Source organism: Crotalus tigris, unplaced genomic scaffold (assembly GCF_016545835.1).
Source record: "Crotalus tigris isolate CLP2741 ecotype Arizona unplaced genomic scaffold, ASM1654583v1 scf7180000023617.9722795, whole genome shotgun sequence".
Classification (NCBI taxonomy): Eukaryota; Metazoa; Chordata; class Lepidosauria; order Squamata; family Viperidae; genus Crotalus; species Crotalus tigris.
The window spans coordinates 787,192-795,645 of NW_024100081.1; positions in this window are offsets into that span (position 1 = coordinate 787,192).

The window sequence follows — 8,454 nt, forward strand, 5'->3', positions numbered from 1 at the left end:
AGGTAAAGTGTAAAGAAAACTACATTTTGTTCAAATATAGCTCAAATCATCTGGACAATTCCATCAGAATTGTTTTGAGCAGTTCGTGTTTCAGTGAAGCAAAACTGAAAAGGTTCTAGGTTGCTTGTGTTTTGATTAATACAATGTATAACGACAGAAGAAAGTTGAAAGATTCAATGGATAAACAAGGAGGATAAATGTGATTAATCAAAAGTGTAAGACAAAAGAAAAACAGAAAAAAACCCCTGATAAATAAAGAGGGTAGAGAAGATGTGTATGAACCAGATGTATAGGAGACAATGAAAGCAGGACAAACCAGGCAGTTTAAAAGTGCTATCAAATTTCTGTAATTAGTTAACCTCATCTGAAAATGGATAAGCTTTGGTATTTCTATGTGTGCCATTGAGAAGGAACAGACAAAACTCTGAGGTTATAAATGGGGAAGGATATTGTATTTTATATGTCAGTAATTAATCAAAGGAACACAAAGATTAATTGCAGTAAGGAACATTGTATAATATATCTGGCCATATGCCATTTTCAATTCAAAGAAAAGGCATCAGAATAACTGTTATTTAGCAAATTTTACCCCAGGGTTGAGGGACCTGTGGCTTTTGGGTCCTAGCAAAAGGTAGTGTTGGGAGATTAATTTTTGTCACTGTAACCTTAACAAATGAATGAGACACTTCAACCAATATGTTCCATGGTGTGTTGCTTCTAGCTTTTCTGACAAGGGAAGGAGTGAACAGGTCTAGGAAATGGTCCAATCCTATAGTAGAGGATGCCAAAAAGGCAATTTAGTTCTTCCAGAAAATGATTATTTTTATTTATTTTATTTTTAAAATTTATAAACCGCCCCACTCCCGCAGGACTCTGGGCGGCTAACAATAAAAACAACATAAAACATGACAAAACAAACAGTACAATAACAGTCATCCAGGGGTCAGATTTTATAAACCCCAGGTCTGCCGGAAAAGCCAGGTCTTAAGCAGCTTACGGAAAACCAACAGGGTGGGAGCAGTCCTAATCTCCGGGGGGAGCTGGTTCCAAGATGTGGGCGCCATCACAGAGAAAGCCCTCCTCCGCGGCCCCGCCAAATGGCACTGCTTGGCTGACGGGACCCGAAAGAGGCCCAGCCTGTGGGATCTAACCGGACGAAGGGAACTATGAGATAGTAGGCAGTCTCGCAAATAGCCTGGCCGTGAGCCATATAGGGCTTTAAAGGTAATAACCAACACCTTGAATTGGACCCGGAGACCAATAGGCAACCAGTGCAGCTCACGGAGGATAGGTGTAACGTGGGTGTATCGAGGAGCACCCACTATCACTCGCGCGGCTGCATTCTGGATCAACTGTAGTCTCCGAATACTTTTCAAGGGTAGCCCCATGTAGAGCATGTTGCAGTAGTCCAAACGTGAGGTGACAAGGGCATGAGTGACTGTAAGGAGAGCCTCCCTTACAGATTACTAGTAGATACAGGCAATCCTCAACTTACAGCCATTTATTTAGCGATCCATTGAAGTTACACTGGTACTAAAAAAAAGTGACTTATAATTACTGCAGCATCCCCATGGTCATATAATCAAAATTTGGATGCTTGGCAACCAGCATGTTTATGAGGGTTGCAGAATCTCAAGTTCATGTAACTGTCATTTCCTTTTTCCAGCTGGCTTCCAACAAGACGATGGGGGAAGCCAAATTCACTTAATGACCATATGATCCACTTAGCAACTGCACTGATTCACTGAACATCCATGGCAAAAGTGGTCGTAAAATCGGGCATGATTCAGCAACAGAGATTCTGGTCCTAATTGCAATTGTAAATCGAGGACTATAAGTAGTAGGCACATTTAGAAGAACATTCTGGAATAGTCCTTGATACTATGCTGTGTCTAGTTGTACAAATGTACAATTAAACATTATACATTTAGTCAATTGCCGCCAGTCCATGTAGAACTACTCTTGAAAAATATATGGCAAGGATCATGACTGTATTTCTTCAGTTCTGAAAAATTATCTGAGGGCTTCTGCCTCACTCCCAGGATTTCGCTAAGGAGCTGAGGCACGTAACTTTAATTTTCTCTTGTAAATAGTTAGCAATTAGATCTTAAACACAGTTTTAATATTGTGGATATTTTTCCTTTTTAATTTTCATCATACATCAGTGACAACTGTTGAAAAATGGGATTGAAATACCATACAGAGATTTCCTTGCATTGTCTGCTATTTTATAGGATTCTTTTTAAAATGTGTAATTACAAGTATTTTTCATAAATGAGATATATTTCAGTCAGGGCAGATGACATCAATTAATAGTCATATTATAACAGCGATAAAAACAAAATAATCTATATCTTACATTTTTATTTAACCACTTCTTCAGAGAATGATTGCAATATTATAAATTGCTTCTCAACTCCCTGTTCCTTAATAGGGTTGTTAATACTATTACAACCATAATCTTTCCCATGCAGGTACAATTAGCATTTTCAAAGCCTCCCCATTGATCTGCCTCAGGGTTTTGATAAATTTCTAAGTGCTGCAAATTACCTCACTTTAATGCTGAAATTAATCTAGAAATATCACAATGGCCTATTAGGATAGTGAGATTTGACTTTTCCAGATTTTTTTTTTTTAAATATGGCTTGGTAGCATTAGGAAAATTCCTTATGCCATAGTTTTTGGTTTTTGTTTTGTTAAAATTGTGCATGCTGTATAAGCTGACAAAGTCCTCATTTGATTTTCATGAAGGCCTTGAGTCCCTAAAGGACTAATAGACTTGGAATCCTTTCCCAGCACATTCCACGTCCTGAGGAAATAATTATTAGAAAGCAGTTACTAAATGAGAGAGAGAATGAAAATGAGTTTGTAATCCTCCTTTGAGATCTTAGAGCTAGGTCCAGAAGAACAGGTGATATTTGCTTCCATTATTTTTCAGGCAGTTCTTTGGTATCAGTGCCTGTCTGAACACACACGTGTGTGTGTTTGAGAATGTGAGCAATTATTGTTATTATTATTGAGCAGAAGGTTGGACTGGAAGACCTCCAAGGTCCCTTCCAACTCTGTTATTCTATTATTGTGGGCTACTTTTAATAACACATTAAAAAAGGTATCTTACTTTCAATTCTTTAACAAGGTGAAAATTTCAACGTGCCAAAAAGTGGAAAAATTCTTAATGCATATGCCTCCCTTTTACTTCCCATTCTCTCTCTTTGTAGGTATAGTTACTCAATACAAAAATGTTAAAATCTCTTACTACTTTTATCAGAAAAGGCTCTTGGCAAAGGGTTTGGAAGCTTTCTTTCGAAATATAATTAAGAAATGAGGGTTTGAGCTGTTCTCTTATTAAAGACAGTGATAGTGTAACATACTTCTACCGTGAAAACCATATATTCTAAAGCATGGGTGGACAACTATGCCCCTTTCCACCCTGTGGACTTCAATTCCCAGAATTCCTGCTGTAGACACATTCATGAAGCCACCAGCAATCCAGCCTGATTTGGAAACTTTATTTATACATGCTGTATTCATAGACCCCCTTTTGATTAGTGAAAGGCTTCAGAGTTACAATCTTCCTAACACTTTGGTTTTCTTGAACCAAGTGTCCTCTGATATTTGAATCTTCAGCACCCATCAGTCCCACTCAGCATAATCAATGGCAATACGGGAGCCATATACCAGGGATGAGCAACTATAGCCCCTTCCGACTTGTGGATTTCAATTCCTCAGGAATTCTGGAAGTTGAAGTCCACAGGTTGGAAAGGGGCCATAGTTGTCCATCCCAGCCATATACCGAGACATTTAAAGAGGTAGTCTGCCAGCTTTTGCTTTATAAGGAAATCATGTGGTGTGCTTTTCTTTTGGTGGCAACACTCCTTGCTTATTTTAAACATGGGGAAAAAAATCTTGATGTTGCAGGCTAAGGGTGTTGGAAGTCAAAAACCAATGTATTTGTATGTTAGAGAACCTCCAAACTATTAGAAGATTTAAGGAAGTCAAGTTGTGTAACTGTACATATCCATTAGATCTATATATCCTCATCTTACCTTCAACTCAAGACAGCACATTCAACAGTTTTTAAATATTAAACTACACAGTCATAGACTAAATACAGAAAAGTTAAAAGACACATTACCCAGCACATGAAAACCTACTCATGCCTGCATTAGATATATCTGGGGAAACAATCAGATGCAAAATTTTCTAAATGTCATAGTGATGGTAAAAAATTTAGCTATAATTGTGAGACTTCCCAATCAGGATCTTTTAGTAGGTAGCACATGAATATCATGACAGTGGTTTCAGTAACTAGTGCACATATTATCTTCTCTAATTTTTTCACCATAACGATCATGTGAGATGACTGGGCCAGGAAATACAACTACTCAAAGTTATTCAGTAAGTTTCGATGGCTCAGGGTAGATATAAAACTGGACTCCCTACACCTACACTAATCACTAGTTGTTGGCAGATCAGAGGACAGTTTCTGAGCTTTCTTTTTCATCCTCTCTTCAAAATAAAGGTGTTGTTTGCTCATTAAAATTCAAGAACAGCCACTGCTTATAATGACTACTTACAATGTCTTTTGATCTAGCTGTCTATTTAAAGAAAAATGCACTAATAAATTTCTAATTGTATGACTACACATGCCACATTTACATATAAAGTAGTATTCATGTTTAGATTTAGTAAAGTTATCCTATAATTATCTATGTTGCATTTGGTGACTAGCTTGGAATTGTAATATATAGGTTTGCCAATCAAGGGTGGTTTTTTTTAAAATTAACCTAGTGTGCAAAATTATTTAAACCACCAGATTTAAATAATTTGATTTGATTGTAAACCGCCCAGAGTTATCTTGAGGTAAGATGGCAGTCTATAAATTTATAAATAAATAATAAACAAAGCCCATTAGGTATATGCCCACAGGTGATGTAGGATCCCAGGTACATGAACAGGGGATTCCAATTTTTATCAAGATGGCCAAATAAATCATGGATGTTTAATATTAGCAGCACATTTTATGGGAAACAAGACTTTTTTCTTGCTATCCTAGCTATTGCAAGTCAAAATAAAAAGTAAGTGATGATTTTAGAAACTGGACACTGAAAAAAAGATTTTAAGCAGAACCCCCCCCCCCAAGCCATTGGTCTGATTAGGTCTTTTTACATACTTTGGAGGGATGACAGTTTGAAATGTTCCTTAGATTCTATTCCTTTATTCATAATAAAACTGTTTCCTAAATATTGCCTGTTTTCAATTGTAAAGGCAAGAAGTTTAGAAAGTAATATACAGAAATACTGATCTTAAAAAACAGCCTCTTTAGGCAACGTGCACGTTATTTCTCACCTCTGGTTGTCATTTCTTATTTTACTTATACTCTTATACTTTTCTCAACTTGCACAATTTTACTGGTCCTAATGAAGATTATCCAACTAAGGACTAGAGATTTAGAAAAAAAACAACTCCCCACAGACAGAATTCTAGTGTTTATTTCTCTTGGGGACACACACACAAACGTATAAGCCAGCCTGGAAAAACTTGCTTCTGATGGGCCAGCAACATGCCCAGTTTTACTATAAATGCAACAAGATGGAAAGTTTTCTCATTAAAATTCAGTTAAACATAGTTATTTTATGATTACCGGAACGAAAAAAAAAAATGCTTGTGCCACCTTGCTGTTGCTTAGGGGGGAAACATAGCACCACCCTTTCGATGCAGAAAAGGAATGCATTTGTGAAAGTAATAAAAATGCTGCAGCTCTGCCCTGGCAATAAGTTAAGCAAGGAGGTGCGGTGACCAGCCCTGGCATGCCCAAGTAACCAAGGAGGGCTCTCACCCAGCTTTGCGGCCATCCCTCCTGGGCATCACTTGCCCACCGCAGCCGCCGCGGCGTTCGGAACCAGCGCGCGAGTCAAGAGTCCTTCCCTGCGACGCTCCGCCCTCAATCCCGGAAGGGAAGCCAAGCGAGGGGGCGGCTTGGGCCTAGTGCGCAGCCAAAGCCCTTGAACGGGACATACAGACGGAGGGTGCGGCTGGGGGAGAGGGGGCTTGAGGCTCCGAGAAAATCGCCTTTTTCTGGAGTCGAACGGGTTGTAAAGAGACCCATCCCGCGGTCGCAAGCCATCCTTTCTTCTCGCCCCCTTCAGCCCCTTCGCCCGCGTCTAACTTCTCTCGGTTTCGGGGAAGGCAGAACTTGGAGAAGGACGAGCTGTAAAACTTTCGGCCCCTCCTACCCAGCCTGGGGCGTCTGGTCTCATCCGTTCCCCGGCCGGATGGTCCATTCCCACGTGGGTGGTAGGTGCCAAGTCAGTATGGGTGCCAGCGCTGCCCGAGTTCTTCCTCTTTCTTCCTTTGGGTTTCTACGTCTCATAAAGCAGCCTTCGCTAGTGAGCTGCTCCTTAGCATCTCTTGGACTACATGTCCCGTCATTCCCTACAGTTCCTGTTTGGGATAGTGGGTGGTGTAGTCAGCATTCCTGGAGGGAAATGGATCAAGGATGGATCATATTAGACTAGATTCCAAAATGTGTCATTGTTACCATTTTTAACAGCAGAGAACATTAGTTCTATTGGGTCCTTGGAGTTGTCTGAGCTTGGTGGCTTTATTTATTTATTTTATTATTTTTTTATACCGCCCTTACAAGGTGACTCTGGGCAGCTTACAAGTTATAAAAGAAGTAACCAATAGTTAAAAGAGTAAAACAACACAAAGCTAAAATATTAAGAGATATACTAAAATCAAACTAAGAACTAAGAGCTGGATGGGACAGGGACGAAGTCTTCTTACCCCCAGCCAGTTATTGCACTGATGATGTTACCTAGTTGGGTAATGAAATGTCTGCAAGAAAACCACCAATATCAGAGAGTACCCAGGACCCCACAGATCAACTCTTGAGCTACAAATATTCTCTTCTATCAGTAACATTAGCTCTGTCTGATGTAAAAACAGACTGTGGAAATATTTTTGCATGGAAGTTGTAAGAAAGTTGAAAAACCAGAAGGGCAAGCATACATGGTATCCCCCCTTTTACAGTTTGGAGGTGCATGATTTGGCTCTTTGGTTGTATAATCTGTGCTGGAGACTATGTGGGTATTTGTTGTCCACACTGGGTTTGGAATCTCAAAATGCAGATGTGCAAGTTCAGCAAGGTAATTCTTTTAATCATAGGTTCTCCTGGAAATACGATGGGAGTACTTGTTTTTAATTCTCAGTTGGTTTAATGGGTGACTTACTATATTGGCATGGAGTCTAGATTAATGTACTATATGTTTTTGCCTCCCAGAGACATTTTCCGCAATTGGAAAAAAGAAACTTGATTAGGCAGTGTCCGATTGTCATTTTGCTCACTCTGCTAACCCTCCCCACCATCTTTTGACACTTTCATCAGGCTATCTGTATTTCCCCAAGTTTCTCAGCATTTTCCTTAGTTAAAGTACATTTTGAATATTGCCTTTCTTTTGATGAGTGGGGGTGTTCTTTGAATTACAGACAGCCTTGCTACACTTTAATGATCTATATAAATATCAGAGCATTGTAAGGGCTCCATGGAATATTATCTTCATTATATTTACAGTTGCATTGCATGAGATAGTAAAATATCTCATTCCTATGTAGGTAGTGAATGTTGGAGTGGAGAAATTGTAACTTATGTAGCAACGAGTTTAAGGCTTCTCTGATCAATTCAACTGGTTATTATTCTAAGCCAGAATTTCATTATCCATGATTTGTTAAGCCATCTATTTAATCTTCACCCATTGCAGAAACTTACTGCAGTAGCATGATTCATGCATGAATCAAAACCAAGCCGACTGAGTTGTATGACTTCAGGCTTAGCACAAAATACAAACCCATAAAAGGTATGAAATTAAGCTTTCTTGAAATCCCTAGTATTTTATCTTCTTTCTTTCTCCTGTAATTTGTTTTGTCTATTTGCTGTCATCCACTTTCTCCTCTTAAACTCTGCTCTAATTTCTCTTTCACTACTTCTTCAGTCTTGCTTCCTCTTTCCAAAGTTCTACTTTATTTCTTAACTGTTGCCATTTTTAAGGGATTAGCAGTTTTGAAATACTGTATTAAAATAATGGAACAAAATCTAAAGCTACAAAAGTTGAAATCTAGTTATGTTATACCATTGCATCCCCAAGAGGGGCAGGGATGCACTTCTTCTTTCCCTCTAATTGTTGCATGCAGTTAAAATCTGCTTTCTGTGTCTGTATGTGATGAATAATAAGGAGTGGTTCTGCCACACAAGCAGAGATCTAGTCATGGCTGTGTTGAAAGTTATGAAAAGTTAACTCAGACCAGCTGGTGATTGAACACCATGAGTTTCCTTCTTTGGACCGCTTTGCTTTTTCTTGGTTCCTGGATCAGGTTGGACTACAAGTATACCTAACATGATCTATCCTAGAGCAACTTTTATGAATGAAAAATCCTATCAAGCACATTGTCCAG